Source organism: Haliotis rubra, unplaced genomic scaffold, assembly GCF_003918875.1.
Source record: "Haliotis rubra isolate DU_JTF1 unplaced genomic scaffold, ASM391887v1 Scf805, whole genome shotgun sequence".
Lineage (NCBI taxonomy): Eukaryota > Metazoa > Mollusca > Gastropoda > Lepetellida > Haliotidae > Haliotis > Haliotis rubra.
The window spans coordinates 384,984-412,732 of NW_025767530.1; the positions used below are offsets into that span (position 1 = coordinate 384,984).

Here is a 27,749-nt window from a genome sequence, read left to right on the forward strand (position 1 = left end):
TTCCCGTCAGTGGGTTATGGGTGTTGTTCTGTCAGGGGAAGATGGGGCTCACTGGTGGACATGTGGTGATGTTCTGTCAGGGAAAGATGGGGCTCACTGAACATGGACATGGTGGACATGTGGTGTGTTCTGTCAGGGAAAGATGGGGCTCACTGGTGGACATGTGGTGTGTTCTGTCAGGGAAAGGTTATGACTCAGTGGTGGTGAACATGTGGTGGACATGGCATGTTCTGTTGTTCTGTCAGGGAAAGATTATGCTCACTGGTGAACATGTGGTGTTGTTCTGTCAGGGAAAGATGGGGACTCACTGGTGGACATGTGGTGTTGTTCTGTCAGGGAAAGATGGGGCTCACTGGTGGACATGTGGTGATGTTCTGTCAGGGAAAGATGAGGCTCAGTGGTGAACATATGGTATTGTTCTGTCAGGGAAAGGTTATGGCTCAGTGGTGAACATGTGGTATTGTTCTGTCAGGGAAAGGTTATGGCTCAGTGGTGAACATGTGGTGATGTTCTGTCAGGGAAAGATGGGGCTCACTGTTGTTCTGTCAGTGAAAGGTTATGGCTCAGTGGTGAACATATGGTGTTGTTCTGTCAGGGAAAGGTTATGACTCAGTGGTGAACATGTGGTATTGTTCTGTCAGGGAAAGGTTATGGCTCAGTGGTGAACATGTGGTATTGTTCTGTCAGGGAAAGATGGGGCTCACTGTTGTTCTGTCAGGGAAAGGTTATGGCTCAGTGGTGAACATATGGTATTGTTCTGTCAGGGAAAGGTTATGACTCAGTGGTGAACATGTGGTATTGTTCTGTCAGGGAAAGGTTATGGCTCAGTGGTGAACATGTGGTATTGTTCTGTCAGGGAAAGATGGGTCTCACTGGTGGACATGTGGTGATGTTCTGTCAGGGAAAGATGGGGCTCACTGGTGGACATGTGGGGATGTTCTGTCAGGGAAAGATGGGGCTCACTGGTGGACATGTGGTGATGTTCTGTCAGGGAAAGATGGGGCTCACTGGTGGACATGTGGTGATGTTCTGTCAGGGAAAGATGGGGCTCACTGGTGGACATGTGGTGATGTTCTGTCAGGGAAAGATGGGGCTCACTGTGGACATGTGGTGATGTTCTGTCAGGGAAAGATGGGGCTCACTGGTGGACATGTGGTGTTGTTCTGTCAGGGAAAGATGGGGCTCACTGGTGAACATGTGGTGTTGTTCTGTCATGGAAAGATGGGGCTCACTGGTGGACATGTGGTGTTGTTCTGTCAGGGAAAGATGGGGCTCACTGGTGGACATATGGTGTTGTTCTGTCAGGGAAAGATGGGGCTCACTGGTGGACATGTTGTGTTGTTCTGTCAGGGAAAGATGGGGCTCACTGGTGGACATATGGTGTTGTTCTGTCAGGGAAAGATGGGGCTCACTGGTGGACATGTGGTGATGTTCTGTCAGGGAAAGATGGGGCTCACTGGTGGACATGTGGTGTTGTTCTGTCAGGGAAAGATGGGTCTCACTGGTGGACATGTGGTGATGTTCTGTCAGGGGAAGATGGGGCTCACTGGTGGACATGTGGTGTTGTTCTGTCAGGGAAAGATGGGGCTCACTGGTGGACATGTGGTGTTGTTCTGTCAGGGAAAGATGGGGCTCACTGGTGGACATGTGGTGATGTTCTGTCAGGGAAAGATGGGGCTCACTGGTGGACATGTGGTGATGTTCTGTCAGGGAAAGATGGGGCTCACTGGTGGACATGTGGTGATGTTCTGTCAGGGAAAGATGGGTCTCACTGGTGGACATGTGGTGATGTTCTGTCAGGGAAAGATGGGGCTCACTGGTGGACATGTGGTGTTGTTCTGTCAGGGAAAGATGGGTCTCACTGGTGGACATGTGGTGATGTTCTGTCAGGGAATGATGGGGCTCACTGGTGGACATGTGGTGATGTTCTGTCAGGGAAAGATGGGTCTCACTGGTGGACATGTGGTGATGTTCTGTCAGGGAAAGATCATAGTTCATATTCAAAAGAAACATTTTAGGCCATTGTTAAGGTATGAGGCGTGCTATGCAATGAATTTTGAATCATTATTTTTTTAAATGAGAAATTATTTTGCTTGTGACACATCATCAAGATTCAACAAGCATCATTTGCAAAATTATGTTAAAATGCATTCTATTTGACTGTTTAGTGACTAGCGTTAATAGAATGTCTTTCTTTGTTAACCCTTTACTGGTTAGTGTTTGCATGCCAAGCAAGCAAGGGGATGTTTAATCTTTGATTGTTGTTCAAAGGGATGTTAAAACCAGCTCATAATGGTTTCTACAATAAGCTCTTGATAACATCAGGACCTTCACACTAAGCATAAATTGACATCAGAAGCAAAGCAAATCTTTATTACACCATCTGAGGCAATTCCTGATAATATCATCTCATCAGAATAAGTGCCATATTTGGACAGTTTTATTTCTTGTTATTTCCTTCACCTCCACACATCAGGCCATCGCCATAAAAATGTCCACCAGGACAGAATAGTCCCACAGAATGTACCAAGAATACGAGGCACTAAATCAGCTTTATGTGACATGCTAATTGAATCATATTTTATAGCGGCCATTAAATATGTGTAGCTTATTGTTATGTCATCCTTAACGATAAGTGCGTAAATGTTTTACACTGTGCACTAACAGGAAATTCTAAAGACAACGCAATCGGGACAAAATCACAAATTGTTGAGTGGAAATTGAGCATTATCAAACTGGATGGCTGCAGCCACTTTGTGTCAAGATTTCAAACATGGGGAGTGAAATTTGAAACCTCTGATCAGATTGATTACAGGGTTGGTGTAATAAGTTGTTTATCCTGAACATTCACGATTGTCATTAAATTTCTATTCAGTGCTCCGTTTGTGTCATGGGTCAGAGAGTTTATGAGAATTCTTCCCAGGGTTTGAGGGTATGAGTTTTAGTGCCAGTGTATAAACCATACAGCTTTTTCCAAGCTTGGATTATCTTCAGGTTAGAAATCAACCGTGTTTCAGATTGCTTGCTGAGTGGCAAGTTTTACCGTAATTAAAGGTTACCGCTGCTTTGGATGTTATCTCCCTTTAATTGTGGGGTGGAGTCTGAGAACTGCTATTACGAGGTTTGGATACGTAAATGTTCCATTTACCACCTCTCTGATCATGCTGAAAATGCAATAGTGTTTAGATTTATTAGGGGAGAGCACACAGGTGTATGTTAGATTAAGTATCAGTTGAAGGCCTTCCCACGATTCTGAGCTGCTGCTTGAAGGCCAGGGTTAAGAGGTCTGTAGACAGGTGGTACATAGCAGGGTACAGTGGAGGGTACAGGAGGAAAATGAGAGGACATTTTTTGAAGAGATAGTCAACCTAAGTATGGTACTGTTGCATGTCAATTTCTAAATTGAAACAATAAATTAACCCAGAAATCTGTGCACAAAAGAATTTTTCAGTGTGAAACCAATAAACATCAAAGAAATTTTACTCCATTTACAATTGTATCATAAATTTACTAGGTTCACAAATCAACACAAATTACGGCAAAGTTGATACAGTTGCAGTAGATAGTATAAAGGCAGTACAAGATTCTGTGGCAGTTACAATGGTAGTATACAATTATATAGCAGTGATCACAAGTTTCACCTTATACAGTGTATAAAATAGTTTTGAAATATGGCCTGTCCAAGGACTTGCTGTCCAAGAAAGTGACCAGTCCTGAACAAACACAGCCAGTCCAAAAACTAAAACACTTGATTCAAACCAAATTAAGTTTATTTTTTTCAGATATTTCCTCCGAATAAAGGACGGCATTACTCATTTAATAGACCGTCAATCACAAAAATAGACAGTCAAGAACGGTGGGACGGGCTATATTTTATACACTGCCTTATAGCAATAGTCGTGAAACTTCCAAAATAGGCCTAGACTGGATATCCAGGGTAAATATACTGAAAGGCAAAAGAAACGTCGTAATATTGGAAAAATGACATTTAAGTATCAATGGAGTATTTAACCTACCTTTTTTTGAAATATACACCGGAAGTCAAGTTTAAGATAACATGAATCGTGGTCGTATAGCCTGTATTGCCCCAAAAAGTATGGTTTGAGATTGAGGTTTGAAATGTTTTTGTTTGTGGAAAGGGAAGAGTTCGCACAAACACAACATTGAAATAGAGATGCACGTGCATCATGTATGCATTCAGGCGTAAATTGCCGGTTTGAATGGCAATTTTTCACTTGTTTTGTGAATGCAGCAGCTATGGCAAGGTTAACGAGAGATGTTGATGGATGATATGACGGTCATGGCGATGTGTTGTTACACAGGGTCGACCACTACATCATATGGGCAGTCATCAGTGCTGTTGGTGGCGTTGTATCGCTGTCTAAGACGTTCTATCTTTTGTACGCTGCAATTGAAGTCATGAGCAATGGGGTAGCCTAGTGGTTAAAGCGTTGGCTCGTCACGCCGAAAACCTGGGTTTGAATCCCCACATGGGTACAATGTGTGAGCCCATTTTCTAGTGTCCCCCGCCGTGATGTTGCTGGAATATTGCCAAAAGCGGCGTAAAACCAAACTCAGTCAGTCAGTCAGTCATGAGCAATGACTCGAGCACTTTGACCAGCGTCTTGCAACCAATGGCTTGTTGTCGTTGATCTCTCATTAACCTAGCCATAGCTTCTGTGCTGGGAAAACAAGTGAACGATTGCCATTCAAACCGGCATTTTATGCCTGAATGTATGCATGATGCACGTGCATCTCTATTTCAATGTTGTGTTTGTGTGAACTCTTCACTTTCCACAAACAAAAACATTTCAAATCTCAATCTGAAACAAAACAAGCCTTTCTTAGGTAATACAGACTATACGACCACGGTTTCCTCAAACTTGACTTCCGCTGTATATTTAAAAAAGTAGGTCCAAATACTCCATTGATACTTCAATGTCATAAACATTGTAATGTTGCTATAAGGTTTATGGTGGGGATTTCTTTGCTTTGCTTATTGACTGTTCCATTTCTGTTTCCAGATTTGTCACTGGACACATCACTGTGGAGATAGATGACATGTTCAGAATATCTCCTGAGATGTTGTTTCAACAGCCACTGAAGATAACTCAATATCTTGGAGAAGATGTTTGAGATGTTTAAGGAGCATTTCCACTGAAGCAAACTGCCTTAGCAAGAAAAAGTGTTTGACGTTTATCCTCTGCTGATTTTGGACCAGTGCTTTGCAAAGAGTTTTCCCTGAGCAAACTTCAGTATACCACAGACAAAGTTTCAAACCAGTACTCACCTCTGTATGAGACATTTCTGTGGCCAATACTCACCATCCTGTGGAATGTTTCTGTGACCCCTATCTGTGACTAGCAGGACCTTCAATAATAGATGATGGGTTGCATGGTAGTTTCTACTTAGCACAGGAACAGAAAGCTGACACAGATGTCCAAGGATCAGGAAAACAGGCATATTGTGGATATGGCAAGCAGTTCACATGAATCTACAGATGTGCCGGAGAACACATGTACTGACAACATAGCTAGCAGCTCTCACACATATGTAGATTCAGAAACCAACCCACAGATTTATGATGACCTAGACATGAAAGATGGAAAACCCCAGAAAGGTGGTTCATGCTCTTCACATCCAGAAGAAACTGTTCAAGCAACAAATGCAACTACAGGAGCACAAACATTCTCAGTGGAAAATTCACAGATATTTTCTGATACAGGAGACAGTTCAGAGGAACTTTCTCTCACAGGGGACAATTCACAACCATCTGGACATTCAGAGGTCTTTACAGAATCCAAAGCAGAGAACGGGGCTTTGACACACTCTGACACAAAACCTCAGAACATGAGTCCTGACACTAAGTTCAAACATGTGTTAGACACAGCAGACGATCACCTTTCTCTACCAGATAACCCAGACACATCATCAGCTGGAGCACATGCTTGTGAGAAAATGGATGAAATGTCCTCCACACTGAGTCTCAGTCCAACACACGATGTGGCAGAATCCAGCCATGGAAGCATCAATCCCTTGAGTCAGCATTGGACTTCACAACACAGTGATAAACTGAAATACCATCAGTGTGATGTTTGTGAGGCTAAGTTTAATGATATAGGCGAGTTAGAGGAGCACCTTCTGTCCCACAAAGGGAAGACATTCTATTTATGTGACTTATGTGATAAGACATTTGAGAGCCCAGATCAGCTTGAAAGTCATAGGACTTCACATGATGATATGAACAGTTACCAGAGTTACGAGGAAACAAAATTCCTTGAAAAGTTTCAGATGCCAGAAAAATATGGCTTGGAGTCCAAGACATGGATCTGTGTTACATGTGGGAAAGAATTCTCCAAGTCATGTGATCTTCAGCAGCACAAATGCAAGCCTTTGGAAGAAAGACAGTTTGTCTGTGTTGTGTGTGGGAAGGCTTTTGGGCAGAAAGAAAACCTGAAAATTCACATGCGTTTTCACACCCAGGATAAGCCGTTCATGTGTGACGTCTGCCAGAAGAGCTTCGTCAGGGCCGGGGACCTCCAGAAACATGTCAGGATTCACACTGGAGAAAAACCTTATCAGTGTGAAGTATGTTACCAGAGGTTTATACGTTCTGACAGACTGAAAGAACACATGCAAATACACACAGGCGAGAAGATCTTTGAGTGCAAAATATGTCACCTGAAGTTTAATGGATTCAAAGAAAAGCGGGAACATAGCAAGATACATGCTGATCACAAAACACATGTCTGTGAATTTTGTGAGAAGAAATTCAAATGTTCAAGTACATTAATAAGCCATCGTCGTAGTCACACGAAAGAGAAACCATTTGCTTGTGTTGTCTGTGGTGTTGCGTTCAGTCTGTACGGGACTCTCAAGGTACACATGCGACAACATACAGGCGACGCCCATATAAGTGTGAAATCTGTGAGAAAAGGTTTTACCAGATTGGAGATCTGATCCGACACAAGGAAGTTCATTCTGATGCACGTCCATATGAATGTGATATTTGTGGAAAAGGGTTCAAGCGAGCACAGTCAGTACAGAGACATAAGAAAACCCACACAGGTGAAAGAAATCACCATTGTGAAACATGTCAGAAAAGTTTTACCGATATTTCAGATTTGAATGCTCACATTAAGATTCACAGTGACTTCAGGCCGTTTATCTGCGAGCTATGTGGAGCTGGGTTTAGACGGGCGAGTCATCTTGCCTTGCATACAAGGTTTCACACTGGCGACAAACCATACCAGTGTGATGTGTGCCAGAAACATTTCTCTACCACCGCCCATCTGAAGAACCATACCCGGACTCACACTGGCGAACGGCCATTTGTTTGCCAGGAGTGTGGCAAGGCGTTTAGTGACAGAAGTGTTCTGCGGAAACACATGGTCGTACATACAGGCGAGAAGAAATATCGCTGTGACATGTGTGGACACTCGTTTACTGCCTCACACTCCCTCAAGAGTCACATTCAGATTCATATTGGGGAAAAAACCTTCAAATGTGAAAAGTGTGACAAGGCTTTTCTGAATGCAAGGCGTCTTAAAGAACATGTAAAAACTCACGAGAAGGCATTTTGTTGTGATGAATGTGGGAAATATTTCTCTTTACCCATTGGTCTGAAGCGTCACATGAGCAGGAAGCATGGTGATAAATCAGCTGATCTCACCAGGTAGGACTACTTCAGTGCATCTAACACATGCAAGCATGGTCAATATCAACATTATCTCAGTTAATTGGTCCCAATGCTGGTTGAAAGAGGTAAACCAATGGTGTTCAGCCTCAGTAACTTAGTTGACGATGTGTCACAGACTGTTGCTCACAGTATACATCGTAGGATTTGTCTGGTCCAAACTCCATTGTCTATAGGTCCCAGTCATGTGTCTAGAATACTACATTATGCTATGTTAAACACAGAAATAAACAGTTCAATATTGATTTTTGTCTACTGGTGATATCTACTTTTCTCTGCATGCAGATGGCCCATTTGTCTAGGGCACTGCAAGAATGGGGTCACGGGTTTGAATCCTAGATTCCTGTTGATTACGTTTCTTGGTTTGTCTGCAGTGCTGATCCTGAAATGTTTCCCCAACTTTTACATGGTTAAGATCAATATCAGTTGAGGCTTTTCTACCACATACAGCTGTCATGTCATGACTGAAATGTCAGAAAATACTCACCAAAAGTAGCATTAAATCAAATCCACTCGTTCACTCATTTCTGTCACCCCGTGAAGGTCCTTCAGTAACCCACGCTTGTCATAAGAGGCGACTAACAGGATCGGGTGGTCAGGCTTGCAGGCTTGGTTGACACATATCATCAGTTCCCGATTGAATATTTAAAGAATGCGCAGATTGATGCTCATGCTGTTGATCACTGGATTGTCTGGTCCAGACTCAATTATTTACAGACCGCCGCCATATAGCTGGAATATTGCTGAGTGCGGTGTAAAACTTAATTCACTGACTCACACATATCTGTACATGGTCCACATGGAAGGTCCATAACAAGGACAATACAGTGATTGAGTTGACCTGACGAGCTATCACAACTGTCCCTGGACAGCTGGTAGTGTAGCAGCGACAAGACTATGCCAAGCACTTACATATCAATGGAAATGGAGGACAAACGATTAAAACAAATCACTGCAATACCATTCTCAATTGGATGTTAGCAGGTTGGGTGGTGATTTGTTTGACTGCACGTAATTGTTGCATAAAATATCAATCACTCGATTGTCTGGTCCACTGTATTATAGTTGGAACATTGGTTAGTGCTGCATTATACAACAAAGTAAACATATTTATAAACATGACAAAACTGCAATTCACCTGAACACTGATGAAGCATGAATATATGTAGTGTAATCCAGCAAGCAGTGAGACATAGACACTTTGGGACAGTGACTTGATGTGGCTCTGAGGTGGGTTGTTGCAGTCAGGCAGGTGGGAATGAAAATCAAATATTTCAAATATATTGACCTCATGTCATACCTGCCCCAAACCATGACCTACCCATGATGCCTGTTGTCATAGCCATACCTGCCCCAAACCATGACCTACCCATGATGCCTGTTGTCATGGTCATACCTGCCCCAAACCATGACCTACCCATGATGCCTGTTGTCATGGTCATACCTGCCCCAAACCATGACCTACCCATGATGCCTGTTGTCATAGCCATACCTGCCCCAAACCATGACCTACCCATGATGATTGCCTGTTGTCATGAGCCATGTTGTCCCTGCCCCAAACCATGACCTACCCATGATGCCTGTTGTCATAGCCATACCTGCCCCAAACCATGACCTACCCATGATGCCTGTTGTCATAGCCATACCTGCCCCAAACCATGACCTACCCATGATGCCTGTTGTCATGGTCATACCTGCCCCAAACCATGCCCCAAACCATGACCTACCCATACCTGCCCCAAACCATGACCTACCCTGCCTGTTGTCATGGTTATGCCTGCCCCAAACCATGACCTATCCATGATGCCTGTTGTCATGGTCATACCTGCCCAAAACCATGACCTATCCATGATGGCTGTTGTCATGGTCATACCTGCCCCAAACCATGACCTACCTCATGATGCCTGTTGTCATGGTCATACCTGCCCCAAACCATGACCTACCCATGATGCCTGTTGTCATGGTCATACCTGCTCCCAAACCATGACCTACCTCATGATGCCTGTTGTCATGGTCATACCTGCCCCAAACCATGACCTACCCATGATGCCTGTTGTCATGGTCCTGCCCCAAACCATGACCTACCTCATGATGCCTGTTGTCATAGCCATACCTGCCCCAAACCATGACCTACCTCATGATGCCTGTTGTCATGGTCATGCCTGCTCCAAACCATGACCTACCTCATGATGCCTGTTGTCATGGTCATACCTGCCCCAAACCATGACCTACCTCATGATGCCTGTTGTCATGGTCATGCCTGCTCCAAACCATGACCTACCTCATGATGCCTGTTGTCATAGCCATACCTGCCCCAAACCATGACCTACCTCATGATGCCTGTTGTCATGGTCATGCCTGCTCCAAACCATGACCTACCTCATGATGCCTGTTGTCATAGCCATACCTGCCCCAAACCATGACCTATCTATCCATGTATGTTCCAAAATTTTCTATCCCACTGTTGTTATATGTACTTACTCTGACAATACTTGCAAGATGACAAAACAGAAGAAAAACTTTGATCTGCTGTATTACGAGATAGACAAATCCACAACCCCTTGTCTGTATGCTGTGTTTTATTGTTTTGGAAAATAGAGGATCAGTAACAGATAGTCGCAACTGAGATGCAGGGAAGCCCACTCATCTGCTTAATCCTATATCCTTGTTATGAGATATACCGGTACTGTCATTACTGATAAGAGACCGTTCACAATTACAATATTGAAATTCAGGTTCTACAAAATTGTTCTTCGTAAGAGGTAGTAATGACAACAGAGATAGGAACTGAGTCCATGAGGAGAGTGTTCAGACCATCACTGTTGATGCTAGTGGATCTGTGTTGTATCCTGTGTCTGAAAGTCTGGTGCTTCATTGTCTGGTGTTGTCTGATTACATCCCATTGTCTTGCAGTGATGTGAAGGAGGATGAAGAGTCGGCACAAACATGCTAGTGGACGTGGACAGAAGGTAAGGCTGTGTCAGACTGGCAGCTTGTGGACAGACACGTATTACAGTAACAGTTGGTGAGCTGATGTTGTTTTGTCATGGAGATGACAAGTCAGTTTCCATAGCGATTCATGATGCCTAAAAATATGTAATTCAGGTAATCATTAATTACGCTGAATCAAAATCTCATACACTGGATGCTCACCACTTCCTTTCGTTGTGATGTGACTTCTGAAGTGTAAGGAGTAAAACCCACTCACTCACTGTTTCACCCACCTATCCACCCATTCCATGCCCCATATGGCAGAGAGCTCAATATTGTCAGCCTGTTAGTTGATTAATAGAGAAAATGTGTAAGTTATTACAGATACCTGTTTTTAGTCATCTTCCAAATTTAGTTTCAGTAATGAATAAATTATTCTTAATATGCTAGTTTTTACTTCTTATCAGTCTTTTCTTTTAAAATTTAACCAATTGAGAGAGTAGTCACAGTGTGTGATCCAGCTGACTGCCTTGTCATAAATCCAGCATGATTCACCATTATCATGGTGTAAATGGAGTTTCCCAGTGTTAGCATAGAATGTCTGTTACGACCAAGAAATCTCATAATGTCATCACATCCAATAAAGACCTGAAACAAATGGATTTATTTAAAATATATCTCTCTTTTTATTTTAATATCATACCCATCCTGGCATTTCTACTTCTTCAAGGAATGTCAGAGATTGGCATCTTATGCAGAAGAATGCTGGTGCTTTTTAACTCTGTGCCACTTTTTTTAATGTGTATTACAATGATAATTGGCATGAGAAATGTGTATTTATCTGTTTGAACATTGGCTGACGTACATTGTTAGCAAGCAAATGTCTTGTCTAGAAACACTGACACTGACAAACTAGTGACAAAACACCAGTAACACTAGGCACTGCCATTGTGAAGCACTTATCAACATTGTTAACTTTGTAGTGTTAGTGGATAAAATAGTTAGGTTGATATTATTGATGATTTGACTTCTTAACTCCAGGTGACTGCACTAGTTGACAGATTAATAATCATGATAAAGGATTGATGATTTAGCAATATCTCCCTTATTCTTAACTTTGGAAAGATACTTGATGCTTGAATACAAAATAGTGGACGAGGGACTTGTTATGTCAAACTAAACCAGTAATAGTAAATCTATGGCGGTCCAAGTACAATAAGTTGAAACTCTTGGGCTTTTTTGCCATAATATCTAGGATATGCCATATAGTTTAGGATACATGGATGTGATAACAACACATTTATGTTTTGGTCAGCATCAATTTTGTCTTTCCTTAAGATTTCAATGGGAACTCACTCCTGATATAGATTCATGCCATGCAGGGAGAGTTCATTGTATGCATGGTAAAGATTCATTCCTTGCAGGGAGAGGTCATTGTTTACGTGGTATAGATTCATTCAATTCAGGGAGAGGTCATTGTATACATGGCATAGATTCATGCCATGCAGGGAGAGGTCATTGTATACGTGGTATAGATTCATGTCATGCAGGGAGAGTTCATTGTATGCATGATATAGATTCATTCCTTGCAGGGAGAGGTCATTGTTTACATGGTATAGATTCATTCAATTCAGGGAGAGGTCATTGTATACATGGCATAGATTCATGTCATGCAGGGAGAGGTCATTGTATACATGGTATAGATTCATGCCATGCAGGGAGAGGTCATTGTATACATGGTATAGATTCATTCAATGCAGGGAGAGTTCATTGTATACATGGTATAGATTCATTCAATGCAGGGAGAGTTCAATGTATACATGGTATAGATTCATGCCATGCAGGGAGCGTTCATTGTATGCATGGTATAGATTCATGTCATGCAGGGAGAGTTCATTGTATACATGGTATAGATTCATGCTTTGCAGGGAGAGTTCATTGTATACATGGTATAGATTCATTCAATGCAGGGAGAGTTCAGTGTATACATGGTATAGATTCATGACATGAAGGGAGCGTTCAATGTATGCATGGTATAGATTCATGCCATGCAGGGAGAGTTCAGTGTATACATGGTATAGATTCATTCAATGCAGGGAGCGTTCAATGTATACATGGTATAGATTCATGTCATGCAGGGAGAGTTCAATGTATACATGGTATAGATTCATGCTTTGCAGGGAGAGTTCATTGTATACATGGTATAGATTCATTCAATGCAGGGAGAGTTCAATGTGTACATGGTATAGATTCATTCAATGCAGGGAGAGTTCAATGTATACATGGCATAGATTCATGCCATGCAGGGAGCGTTCATTGTATACATGGTATAGATTCATGTCATGCAAGGAGAGTTCATTGTATACATGGTATAGATTCATGTCATGCAGGGAGAGGTCATTGTATACATGGCATAGATTCATTCAATGCAGGGAGAGGTCATTGTATACATGGCATAGATTCATGCCATAGATTCATGCCATGCAGGGAGCTCTCATTGTAAACATGGTATAGATTCATGTCATGCAGGGAGAGTTCATTGTATACATGGTATAGATTCATGTCATGCAGGGAGAGGTCATTGTATACATGGCATAGATTCATGCTATGCAGGGAGAGGTCACTGTATACATGGTATAGATTCATGTCATGCAGGGAGAGTTCAATGTATGCATGGCATAGATTCATGACATGCAGGGAGCGTTCATTGTAACATGGTATAGATTCATGCCATGCAGGGAGCGTTCATTGTAAACATGGCATAGATTCATTCAATGCAGGGAGATGTTGGGAATGTTGGTCATGCAGGGAGAGTTCATTGTATACATGGTATTGATTCATGTCATGCAGGGAGAGGTCATTGTATACATGGTATTGATTCATGTCATGCAGGGAGAGGTCATTGAATACATGGTATAGATTCATGACATGCAGGGAGAGGTCATTGTATGCATGGTATAGATTCATGTCATGCAGGGAGCGTTCGTTGTAAACATGGCATAGATTCATTCAATGCAGGAGATGTTGGGAATGTTGGTCATGCAGGAGAGTTCATTGTATACATGGTATAGATTCATGTCATGCAGGGAGAGTTCATTGTATGCATGGTATAGATTCATGACATGCAGGGAGCGTGGGCATAGATAGATTCATGCAGGTAGAGTTCATGGCAGATTCATGTCATGCAGGAGAGGTCATTGTGGTATAGGTTCATGCATGGCATAGATTCATTCAATGCAGGAGATGTTGGGAATGTTGGTCATGCAGGGAGAGTTCATTGTATACATGGTATAGATTCATGTCATGCAGGGAGAGGTCATTGTATGCATGGTATAGATTCATGACATGCAGGGAGAGGTCATTGTATGCATGGTATAGATTCATGTCATGCAGGGAGCGTTCGTTGTAAACATGGCATAGATTCATTCAATGCAGGGAGATGTTGGGAATGTTGGTCATGCAGGGAGAGTTCATTGTATACATGGTATAGATTCATGTCATGCAGGGAGAGGTCATTGTATGCATGGTATAGATTCATGACATGCAGGGAGAGGTCATTGTATACATGGTATAGATTCATTCAATGCAGGGAGATGTCATTGGAATGTTAGATTCATGTCATGCAGGGAGAGTTCATTGTATACATGACATGCATTGTAAACATGGCATAGATTCATTCAATGCAGGGAGATGTTGGGAATGTTGGTCATGGGGGAGAGTTCATTGTATACATGGTATAGATTCATGCAGGGAGAGGTCATTGTATGCATGGTATAGATTCATGTCATGCAGGGAGAGGTCATTGGCATGGTATAGATTCATGTCATGCAGGGAGCTGCTAAGTTGTAAACATGGCATAGATTCATTCAATGCAGGGAGATGTTGGGAATGTTGGTCATGCAGGGAGAGTTCATTGTATACATGGTATAGATTCATGTCATGCAGGGAGAGGTCATTGTATACATGGTATTGATTCATGTCATGCAGGGAGAGGTCATTGTATACATGGTATAGATTCATGTCATGCAGGGAGAGGTCATTGTATACATGGTATAGATTCATGTCATGCAGGGAGCGTTCATTGTATACATGGTATAGATTCATGACATGCAGGGAGAGGTCATTGTATACATGGTATCGATTCATGTCATGCAGGGCGGGTTTATTATGTACGTCTTAGATTCATGACATGGTGGGAACCCCCAGGAATACCATAGGATTATCGAAGTTGTACCATATATTATATATGTCTAGAAAATTCATTAGCCACAAATTTATTTCAATTCTGGCCTTGTTCTCATACTGAACTCCACAAAACATGTCAGGTACTGACTATCATGAAACTTGACATAAAACTATCACAACTCTTGTGTACCTGTATTGTTTACCTGTTCACAAAGCTCATTACAGGTATGGACAAATTGGCAAGGTGTTGAGTTCCTCCTATGGGATATTGTATTTCAGACTAATACCAACTTGAGATAAGTAACATTTAGCCAGGACATTGTTTCTATGCGAATAAAATTAGATTTAAAGCAAATTGGAGGAAGCAGACACCTTGGTATGTTGTGTAATTGTAGCATTAGAATAGTGAGTGTGTTGTATATCACCTGGACTAGTGGTTACAGGTGAGTGGTCGTTTTCAACCAGGTGGTGTTATCTGTCAGCACAAAAAACCTGCAAGTGTTTGGTGTCCTCAAAGTGTGTAATGTTAAACTCTCATGGCAGTAGTTGGAAATTTATGACACAAGACAAATCCAGATGTGGAAATACGAGAGGCAAGGCTGTCTGACTTACATTTTCACAGCATGTCATGCTGTCTGCGAATGTCAAATGATATAACTTACCATTTGGATGAATTTGTTTGTGTTAATATATTGTGCTTTCATTTTGATGGGTTGTTTTTTGTTTTGTTTTAAAGATTGATATTTGTTTGGAGGTTTGTGAGAACCTGACATTAACGTTAAGTGATGTGGGTGAGGCTTTTGTGCATTATATGGCAAAAATTTCATAATTTTACACTTTAGTTTTGAAGTTTGTTGTACCTTAAAGAATATAGAGGACTTGTCTTTTGCCAAGTTTTGCTTTAACTGTTTTTAAAATTTTATGAAAAATGTTACATGTTTTAGCATTTAAAATGTTAAATAAATGTACATGACGTGTGTGTTTGAACTCAGAAATTGGAGATTGAAAACTTCTTAGAATTAACAGAGACCAATACTCCAAATGAGTTACCTCCCTTTAGCCATTTTCCATGGTTTTGCATGACTGAGTGAAGAAATGAAAGCTGACTGTTTTGTCTGAATAACGAGCAAGAGTGCAGTGGATGTAGTCACATGTATTGTTATTGTTCCTAGTGCTCCAATTATGATAGTTATGCCAACATATAATACACAAATAAAGTAACTGGACATGTGTGTTGGTTGTTTTCTCAGAAACTCAAACCGCTTCATGTTTGCTTCAAAGATTTTAACAATACTGGTGTTGCTTTGGGCTGTAAATGATAATCTTGTTATGTTGTAAAGAGAAGTAAAATTCATTAAAAATTAGGTTTTTATTTAAATGTTCATACGTACATGCCCCAATATACAGTTTTTCCTTTCTACTTTTGGTCACATAGACCAAAATCTATCTCAACATATTTTGTTGTGTACACAGTTAAAGGATGGACCAGTCCTGCCATAAACTAACTTATATCATAGTTAACCCAATTACTGTTACTACACCTGTGATGATCAGGGTTAGAATCGGTCTTCAGCAGTCCATGCTTGTCTCCTGTGAAGATCAGGGTTAGAATCGGTCTTCAGCAACCCATGCTTGTCTCCCATGAAGATCCGGGTTAGAATCGGTCTTCAGCAACCCATGCTTGTCTCCCATGAAGATCCGGGTTAGAATCGGTCTTCAGCAACCCATGCTTGTTTCCCGTGAAGATCAGGGTTAGAATAGGTCTTCAGCAACCCATGCTTGTTTCCCGTGAAGATCAGGGTTAGAATAGGTCTTCAGCAACCCATGCTTGTTTCCCGTGAAGATCCGGGTTAGAATCGGTCTTCAGCAACCCATGCTTGTTTCCCGTGAAGATCAGGGTTAGAATAGGTCTTCAGCAACCCATGCTTGTTTCCCGTCAGAATCCTTCAGCAACCCATGCTTGTCTCCCGTGAAGATCCGGGTTAGAATCGGTCTTCAGCAACCCATGCTTGTTTCCCGTGAAGATCAGGGTTAGAATCGGTCTTCAGCCATGCCCATGCTTGTTTCCCGTGAAGATCAGGGTTAGAATAGGTCTTCAGCAACTCATGCTTGTTTCCCGTGAAGATCAGGGTTAGAATTGGTCTTCAGCCGTCCATGCTTGTTTCCCGTGAAGATCAGGGTTAGAATAGGTCTTCAGCAACCCATGCTTGTTTCCCGTGAAGATCAGGGTTAGAATAGGTCTTCAGCAACCCATGCTTGTTTCCAGTGAAGATCAGGGTTAGAATAGGTCTTCAGCAGTTCATGCTTGTTTCCCGTGAAGATCCGGGTTAGAATAGGTCTTCAGCAACCCATGCTTGTTTCCAGTGAAGATCAGGGTTAGAATAGGTCTTCAGCAGTTCATGCTTGTTTCCCGTGAAGATCAGGGTTAGAATAGGTCTTCAGCAGTCCATGCTTGTTTCCCGTGAAGATCAGGGTTAGAATAGGTCTTCAGCAGTTCATGCTTGTTTCCCGTGAAGATCAGGGTTAGAATAGGTCTTCAGCAGTTCATGCTTGTTTCCCGTGAAGATCAGGAGTAGAATAGGTCTTCAGCAACCCATGCTTGTTTCCAGTGAAGATCCGGGTTAGAATAGGTCTTCAGCAACCCATGCTTGTTTCCAGTGAAGATCAGGGTTAGAATTGGTCTCTAGCAGTCCATGCTTGTCGTTAAAGGTGACTAACATGATATTGGTTGACATTGTATCCCAACTGTGTAGATTGATGCTCATGCTGTTGATCACTGGATTGTGTATTCCAGACTTCATTATTTACACACTGTTGACATATAGCTGGAATATTTCTGTATACCGTGGTACACAACAAACAATACCTGTTAACACAGTCATCACTTATAGTGTAGATGTATCAACTAAGCTAGAACATGGTAAATGCTGTGTTATTTACTGGAACACCAAACCTTCCTTCAATACCTGTATTACAGATTTATTACTCAGAACCTCATTACAGGTTAGCAGGGTCTAGGAATCTACCCACTGTTATGTTGGAGGCACAGAATCAGACTATTCCTCAGGCCTGGAGATCTGCTGTTTTCTTATGTCCTGTAACAGTCTGTGCCCAAACTAGCTGAGTTGACACATCTCTTTCATTTGTTCAATGTGTTTTACTGTTCTACAGTGTGTTGTCATGGACACCGAGGCCAGCAATATCAGTGTCTCCCACTTTTCTTATCATGCAGGGTATGATACTAAAGAGCCTCACATTAGGATCTCCTGTCAAAACAAGCGGACGTGCCATGTTATAACTGAAATATTGTTCAAACTGTCAGCCCAAACCTTCTCCTAAATAAAGCCCATTTATCTCAGAGTTAATTCTGCTGAGTTAGTGGAGCAGTACTGTCAAGTTAAGATCTTCCTGAAAATATTGATGAAATATTGAAACCAATAACAATATTTCTTGTCCAATCAGTGATCTGTGTAATATGTCGTTGCTGGAGGTCTTCGTGACTAGTTAAAGCACTGATCAATATCGCCTTGTGTTTGTTCGCCTTTCAGAATTCATAACTTGAGGTTTGTATTGTCTCCCATGATCTCCTGCTGTAACAAATTAGTCTTGTCTTTCCGATCCACGGTTTACAAGTAGACCATTTGGAACCTGCAGACCATGGAATTATAACAAATATCATTGGCTTCAGAACCATTAACTTTGGCATGCTGAAATAAAACACATTCAGCAAAAAAAACTTGTCGCAGTGTTGTCTAAAAAATGTCAAAATACCACAGCCGATGATGATGGCATCCCTTTGTCAAATATTGGTGTGAAATTCATCTGGAAGGCAAGTTTATATACAAATAAAATCTGCATATATGTACAGGAATGGCTTTAGTGACTACGTGCTACAGGACTGGAAACCAGAGGTGCGTTGTTATGATGGGGAAAGAGACACTCATTTGAATAGAAAAACGTCTGTGTGGTCTCTCAGGTTCCATTGTCAGTCGGCAATTATTTGGAGGCAATATTCCAATTTTTATGTTCATATTAGAGCTTGTTCATACAAGGCTGGAAGTTATCGGGTACAACATAACAGTTGTAAAGTTGGGGATAATAAAGGGAACTGGTCATGGTGTTATAATGAAGATAGAATGCTGGGGTTTGACATTCTACATGGCAGGAAAACAGTCTTACCCTGCACCGCCAGGGAAGGTGAAGGAAAGGGGAGGTGTTTCATAATTCTTAGGCCTAGAAACGAACTGACCTGTCACTCTTGGGGCTGGGGACAGTACTGAGAATGTTGGGTTGCTGAGGATGTAGCTGGGTTGGGGATGTTGCTGGGGATGTTGGTGGGGGTTGGGGATGTTGATTGGACTTGGGGATGTTGATGGGGGTTGTGGATGTCAGTGGGGGTTGTGGATGTCGAGGAGATTGAGGATGTCGGGGGTTGAGGATGTCGATGGGGTGTGGGATGTCGGTGGGGTTGGGGATGGGATGTCATGTGAGGTGAGGTTAGGGGATGTCGGTGGGGTTGGGGATGTCGGTGGGGTTGGGGATGTTGGTGGGGTTGGGATGTTGGTGGGGGTGGGATGTTGATGAGGGGTTGGGGATGTTGATGGGGGTTGGTGGAGGTCGGGTGTGGGGATGGGGTGAGGTTGGGGATGTCGGTGGGGGATGTCGTGAGGTCGGGATGTCGGTGGGGGATGTTGGGGATGGGATGTCGGTGGGGTTGGGATGTCGGTGAGGTCAGGATGTCGGTGGGGTTGGGGATGTTGGGTGGGGTTGGGATGTCGGTGGGGTTGGGATGTTGGTGAGGCTAGGGATGTTGGTGGGGGCTAGGGATGTTGGTGGGGGTGGGGATGTCGGTGGGGGTTGGGGATGTCGGTGGGGGTTGGGGATGTCGGTGGGAGGTTAGGGATGTTGGTGGGGTTGGGGATGTCGGTGGGGTTAGGGGATGTCAGTGGGGTTAGGGATGTCCAGTGGGGTTGGGGATGTCAGTGGGGGTCGGGCATGTCGGTGGGGTTGGGGGCATGTCGGTGGGGTTGGGGATGTCAATGGGGGTGGGATGTCGGTGAGGTTGGGGATGTCGATGGGGCTGGGAATGTCGGTGAGGCTGGTGAGGTTGGGGATGTTGATGGGGTTGGGGATGTTGCTGAGGGTTGGGGATGTCTGTGGGGGGTTGGGGATGGCGGTGGGGATGGGGATGTCATGGGGAGGTTAGGGATGTCGGTGGGGGCTGGGGATATCGGTGGAGGTTGGGGATGTCGGTGAGGTTAGGGATGTCTGTGAGGCTTGGGGATGTCTGTGGGGGTTGGGGATGTCGATGGGGGTTGGGGATGTCAGTGGGGGTTGGGATGTCGGTGAGGAGTTGGGATGTCTGTGGGTTGGGATGTCGGTGATGTTGGGGATGTCGGTGGGGGTTGGGGATGTCGGTGAGGGTTAGAGGGATGTCGGTGGGGTTGGGGATGTCGGTGGGGTTGGGGATGTCGGTGAGGTTGGGGATGTCGGTTGGGGCTGGGGATGGGATGTTGGGGATGTCGGTGGGGGTTGGGGATGTCGGAGGTTGGGGTCGGTGATGGGGATGTCGAGTGGGGTTAGGGATGTCAGTGGGGTTGGGGATGTCGGTGAGGTTGGGGATGTCGGTGGGGTTGGGATGTGTGGATCAGGCTGGGGGTGTCGGTGGGGGTTGGGGATGTCGGTGGGGCTGGGAATGTCGGTAAGGTTGGGATGTCGCTAGTGATGGGATGTCGTGAGGTTGGGGATGTCGGTGGGGTTTCGAGATGTCGGTGGGATGTGGGTGATGAGATGGGCTGATAAGGTGGGATGTGGGTGATGAGATGGGCTGATAAGGTGGGATGTGGGTGATGAGATGGGCTGATAAGGTGGGATGTTGGTGATGTTGGTGGGGTGATGAGGTGGGATGTGGGGGATGTTGGTGGGGTGATGAGGTGGGATGTGGGTGATGTCGGTGGGGTGATGAAGTGGGATGTGGGGCATGTTGGTGGGGTGATGAGGTGGGATGTGGGGCATGTCGGTTGGGTGATGATGTGGGATGTGGGGGATGTTGGTGTTTTGTCAGTAAAATTTGGATATTGACAAATGTTTTTTTCTTTATTGTGTATCAAACTTTGTGATTAAAATTGTGTAAAATGATTCCTGTATTGAATAGAAATGACATAATCAATACTGTTTTATGTACAAATTACACAAACATTGCAGTATTCTACAGAAATTACATAAATATTGCAATATTTTACAAGCATGCTGTACATCATTCAGATTTGGGAAACGTCTGTGGAAAATATAGTGTGGTTAGATACTAGTTGTCATTTATGATGACATGGTGTGTATATTCTTTAGTAATTGTTGTGTTTCTTTATTGGAAACTATTATAAAAGGTCTGTGTTTCTTTCTTTCCCTGTACTTAGATCTCCTCTACCATCCATCCTAATGAGCAACAGTTTCAATATTCAAACCATCCCTCACTCTTTGAAGGTTCACACTGCATTGTAACTAACTCACTCAAAGTAAAAGTTAATTCCTAACTGAATACTTAGTTTATCTAACTGGCTGACTATGATATACTTTGGATAGTATTTATATGTTTAAGAGTGAGTACTTTTAAGTATTTCATGTCAAGAACTAAAAGGCAATGTATTTATATTCTTCAATTTTCTGGAAATTCAGCAAAAGTTAGTTATTTGACTCTCAATGCTTGCCACAAGTTAACAAGTAGTCCCCATTATAATCTTATGAGGTACAGAGCCTAATGGAAGCATGTTTGGAAATGGCATATTGAAACAAACACATAATGTCTTCAGCAGAGGTTTTCATTTCAAGAACATTTTGTCTGTCCGAACTGGTTTCTTTCTACATGTCAATTTGACTTGTAAAAATACTATGTGTGATAAACAGGTCTTTCTGTTTTGCTTGTCACATTGTTACTTGGTGTGTCCATCAACTCTTTCATCAAGCCTTTCATTTACTTCTTTCACAAAATAACATTAAATTTCAATTGTCTTGTAAACTGTTTTGCATGACAGCCTTCACTTTATGTGTTTTCTGGATACTCGAGGATAGCCGAGTTGTTGATTCATCTTCCGTTTATTTCCGATGTCAACTTTTCTCAATTCTCTTCCTTGTCTTACTCTGTACGATGTTAGCTGGATGGTGTTTACATTGACCACTGGAGCCATTTCACTTTGAAATCGGATAATTTTCTTGTTTCACAAAGAAAAGATTTATTATTGCCTATTTTTCTTTTTGACGTGATTATTGCTTTCACATTTGTTCCATCAAAAGATGCTTGTTGCAATGGGTTTACCGTTAGAATTGTACGTTTTTTCAGGAATGCTTGTTGGATGATGGTTTAATAGATTTACTTTCCATCTGTACTTTAAGAGTGTTTTACATGATTGAACCTTTGTCTTCACATTGTGACAGCTTATATTGAGGGGGAGGGATGTAGGGAAGGGGGTGCTGCTGCTCATGGTAAGCTGTAGTCAGCAATCTTTTGTTTCAGAAAAACTACAAATTTCCACATATCTATTTACGAAAATATTTTAGCAGAGACAGCTTCATGTTCCAAACACATTTTGCTGACATGATGAATGTACTGTGTTATGCGTGTGTTTTATGGTGAATATTTATAATAGACATATACACTGAAATTAATTCTTTTCCCAGATAGCTGTTCAGAAAATACACTTCTCCACTTTTAAATGGAATATTTGTATCTGTCCATGATAAACAAAACTACATTGTAGTTCTTTATTGTTAAGTGTATATTTAGCTATAATCACGAAACTGATTGTCCAAGTTGAATGGTGAGTAGTATGTATGCATGTATATTCAAATGGATATTAATTAACAACAATTAACTGCTCAATTTTGAAAAAAAAGTGAACTGGTCATTTACATTGGAAGAGTAATTACCTATTAACAAGGTTTTCATGTATATATGTAAGAGCATAACGAGTCAGTTCTTTTGTATTCACAAAGCCTTAGAAAGGCCATGCAGACATTCATAAACTTTTATGTAAGTGTTTTGTGGTTGAATACTGTTTTTGAAATGTAGACCTATTTTGATATGTTTGAAGTTCAACTTTTCCTTTCATCAAGTCTGACAAAGAAATATTCATTCCACAATCAACAGTAATTCTCTGACTCAAGAACTCTTGGGCCAGTCTGTTTGTTGTATTATAGGGTGTCACAATGGATTGCAATTTGAAATGAATACAACTTTGTGTTTTGTTTTCCAACTTTTTCAAACAAAAGTGTTAGAAGGAGAAATATATGTAGATTGGGATGAACCACAGTGGAGTTGTGTGTATGTATATGTATAGAGTACAACTTGCCCATACTTCTTGTGCAGACAGAATTTGAATATATATTGCCGTCATCCATCCTCACAAGATGCTGACAATCAGCTGCCAGCCAGGGAAGCACCAGTTGGGGGAAAACATTTTGTTGAAAGTTAATGAAACACTAAATGCCCAGTTACACTTTCATAATGATTGTTGGTGAACAGGGCTAGTGACTCAAGTGTTGTCAAGGTCCACTTTCATGGCTGCTGGATTGTATCATCCATGGCAGAGATTCTCTCAGATAGAGTCTACTACTGGTCTGATGTTAGTTGATGACCTACTGTTGGTCTACTGTTAGTTGTTTGTCTAATGTTGGCCTACTGTTAGTTGTTGGTCTATTGTGGTCTACTGTTAGTTGTTGGTCTACTGTTAGTTGATGGTCTAATGTTGATCTAATGTTAGTTGTTGGTCTACTGTTAGTTGTTGGTCTACTGTTGGTCTACTTTTAGTTGTTGGTCTACTGTTAGGTGTTGGTCTAATGTTGGTCTACTTTTAGTTGTTGGTCTACTGTTAGTTGTTGGTCTACTGTTGGTCTACTGTTAGGTGTTGGTCTACTGTTAGGTGTTGGTCTAATGTTGGTCTACTTTTAGTTGTTGGTCTACAGTTGATCTACTGTTAGTTCTTGGTCTACTGTTAGGTGTTGATCTAATGTTGGTCTACTGTTAGGTGTTTGTCTAACGTTGGTCTACTGTTGGTCTACTGTTAGGTGTTGGTCTACTGTTGGTTGTTGGTCTACTGTTTGTTGTGGGTCTACTGTTGGTCTACTGTTAGTTGTTGGTCTACTGTTAGCTGTTGGTCTACTGTTGGTCTACTGTTAGTTGTTGGTCTACTGTTGGTCTACTGTTAGTTGTTGGTCTACTGTTTGCCTACTGTTAGTTGTTGGTCTACTGTTGGTCTACTGTTAGTTGTTGGTCTATTGTGGTCTACTGTTAGTTGTTGGTCTACTGTTGATCTACTGTTAGTTCTTGGTCTACTGTTAGTTGTTGGTCTACTGTTGGTCTACTTTTAGTTGTTGGTCTACTTTTAGTTGTTGGTCTACTGTTAGTTGTTGGTCTACTGTTAGTTGTTGGTCTACTGTTTGTTGTGGGTCTACTGTTGGTCTACTGTTAGTTGTTGGTCTACTGTTGGTCTACTTTTAGTTGTTGGTCTACTGTTGGTCTACTTTTAGTTGTTGGTCTACTGTTGGTCTACTTTTAGTTGTTGGTCTACTGTTAGGTGTTGGTCTAATGTTGGTCTACTTTTAGTTGTTGGTCTACTGTTGATCTACTGTTAGTTCTTGGTCTACTGTTAGGTGTTGATCTAATGTTGGTCTACTGTTAGTTGTTGGTCTACTGTTGGTCTACTGTTGGTTGTTGGTCTACTGTTGGTCTACTGTTAGTTCTTGGTCTACTGTTTGTTGTTGATCTAATGTTGGTCTACTGTTAGTTGTTGGTCTACTGTTGGTTGTTGGTCTACTGTTAGTTGTTGGTCTACTGTTAGTTGTTGGTCTACTTGGTTAGTTGTTTGTTGTTGGTCTGTTGGTCTACTGTTTGTTGTTTGTCAACTGTTGGTCCACTGTTTTATTGGTCTATTGTTGATCTATTGTTCTGTTGTTGATCTATTGTTGTTCCACTGTTGTTCTGTTTTTCATCTATTGTTGATCTAATGTTGTTCTGTTGTTGATCTATTGTTGATCTAATGTTCTGTTTTTAATCTGTTGTTGATCTAATGTTGTTCTGTTGTTGATCTACTGTTCTGTTTTTGATCTATTGTTGATCTGATGTTGTTCTGTTGTTGATCTATTGTTGATCTAATGTTCTGTTTTTGATCTATTGTTGATCTAATGTTGTTCTGTTGTTGATCTATTGTTGATCTAATGTTCTGTTGTTGATCTATTGTTGATCTAATGTTGTTCTGTTGTTGATCTATTGTTGATCTAATGTTCTGTTTTTGATCTGTTGTTGATCTAATGTTGTTCTGTTGTTGATCTACTGTTGATCTACTGTTCTGTTTTTGATCTGTTGTTGATCTAATGTTGTTCTGTTGTTGATCTATTGTTGATCTACTGTTCTGTTTTTGATCTATTGTTGATCTACTGTTGGTCTACTGTTGTTCTGTTGTTGATCTAATGTTGTTCTGTTGTTGATCTACTGTTGATCTACTGTTCTGTTGTTGATCTACTGTTGGTCTACTGTTGTTCTGTTGTTGATCTATTGTTGATCTAATGTTGTTCTGTTGTTGATCTATTGTTGACCTACTGTTGTTTTGTTGTTGATCTAATGTTGTTCTGTTGTTGATCTATTGTTGATCTAATGTTGTTCTACTGTTGGTCTACTGTTGTTCTGTTGTTGATCTACTGTTGTTGATTTACTGTTGTTCTGTTGTTGATCTACTGTTGTTCTGTTGTTGATCTAATGTTGTTCTGTTGTTGATCTATTGTTGATCTACTGTTGTTCTGTTGTTGATCTAATGTTTGTCTACTGTTTGTTGTAGGTCTACTTTTGGTCTACTGTTGGTTGTTGGTCTACTGTTTGTTGTGGGTCTACTGTTGGTCTACTGTTAGTTGTTGGTCTACTGTTAGTTGTTGGTCTACTGTTGGTCTACTGTTAGTTGTTGGTCTACTGTTGGTCTACTGTTAGTTGTTGGTCTACTGTTGGCCTACTGTTAGTTGTTGGTCTATTGTGGTCTACTGTTAGTTGTTGGTCTACTGTTAGTTGTTGGTCTACTGTTGGTCTACTGTTAGTTGTTGGTCTACTGTTGATCTACTGTTAGTTGTTGGTCTACTGTTAGTTGTTGGTCTACTGTTGGTCTACTTTTAGTTGTTGGTCTACTTTTGGTCTACTATTAGTTGTTGGTCTATTTTTGATCTACTGTTCTGTTGTTGATCTATTGTTGTTCTGTTGTTGATATATTGTTGATCTAATGTTGTTCTGTTGTTGATCTATTGTTGATCTACTGTTGTTCTGTTGTTGATCTATTGTTGATCTACTGTTGTTCTGTTGTTGATCTATTGTTGATCTACTGTTGTTCTGTTGTTGATCTATTGTTGATCTAATGTTGTTCTGTTGTTGGTCTATTGTTGATCTACTGTTGTTCTGTTGTTGATCTATCGTTGATCTACTGTTGTTCTGTTGTTGATCTATTTTTGATCTAATGTTGTTCTGTTGTTGATCTAATGTTGATCTATTGTTGATCTAATGTTGTTCTGTTGTTGATCTATTGTTGATCTAATGTTGTTCTGTTGTTGATCTATTGTTGATCTACTGTTGTTCTGTTGTTGATCTATTGTTGATCTACTGTTGATCTATTGTTGATCTATTGTTGATCTACTGTTGTTCTGTTGTTGATCTACTGTTGTTCTGTTGTTGATCTATTGTTGATCTACTGTTGTTCTGTTGTTGATCTATTGTTGATCTACTGTTGTTCTGTTGTTGATCTATTGTTGATCTAATGTTGTTCTGTTGTTGATCTATTGTTGATCTACTGTTGTTCTGTTGTTGATCTATTGTTGATCTAATGTTGTTCTGTTGTTGATCTATTGTTGATCTAATGTTGTTCTGTTGTTGATCTATTGTTGATCTAATGTTGTTCTGTTGTTGATCTAATGTTGTTCTGTTGTTGATCTATTGTTGATCTAATGTTGTTCTGTTGTTGATCTATTGTTGATCTACTGTTGTTCTAATGTTGGCCTACGTTTAAGCTATTGTTTGCCTGCAGCTGCATTAAATTGTCTGTACCGCAATGTCTCTGAACCATTTCTTGGTCAGAGTATTAGGTTATGTCTTATTCATGTTAAATGTTCTTACAGATGAAGAAGCAGTTAACTCCTCATTAAGAACTTCGGATAGCATGAAAACAGAGATTTCCATAAGCAGCACTTTATCTCCAACTGGGGCAATCTCCATGATTGTTTCATTACATATAATTGCACTTGCATTTCTTTAAAGGTCCCATACACCAGAGTTGAAATCAGTGCAGGCCTGTCCCAGTTATCAAGGTTGTTTTGGTTTGTAATCTTGCAGTAAATGTGTTAGAAGAAGAATAGTCTTAACCAGGTTTACAGACCGAAGTAAGTTGATGAACACAGGTAACCCATAATACCTCTTATTCTACCCTATGGACACAGGTTGCCCAGTTGTTTACAAAAGTTACAATTTTTGTGCACAGTTCACTCCCTTAGTCATGCCAGGATCAGCTTATCTTAGCTTACATCCTTATCATGAACCATAATTACTAAGTACCTGTGCCACTGGATATTTACCAAGGTGATCACTTAAAGGCCGGGGTTCAAACCTATACACAGATGGGGTGTGGCCTCCTGTCTTGCCAAAGCTGTCTTTCAATGCAAAGCAATGCAGTATTCAAGTACATTCCATGAAATATCACAAATTTTTTTTACACAGCCTGAAGTGATTTTTTGTCACTCTGTTAAAATAACAAGGGGTTGAAGGGGCTTCCCACACACAACAGCTTGATTAAATGCTTTAGTAAGTGAATGTAATTTTTTATTTCTAAGTTGCTCAAAATACAACTTGTTTGTTGAAAAGCTGACCCATGGATACCACTGACGAAATAATCACATGCTGTTATGGAACTCATTGCGAGTA

General features: G+C 41.4%; 1 pseudogene; it reads left to right on the top strand.

The window, feature by feature from the left end:
- Positions 1 to 27,416, top strand: part of LOC124261715 — a 33,416-nt pseudogene extending 6,000 nt beyond the window's left edge.
- The last annotated feature ends 333 nt before the right edge of the window (positions 27,417 to 27,749 follow it).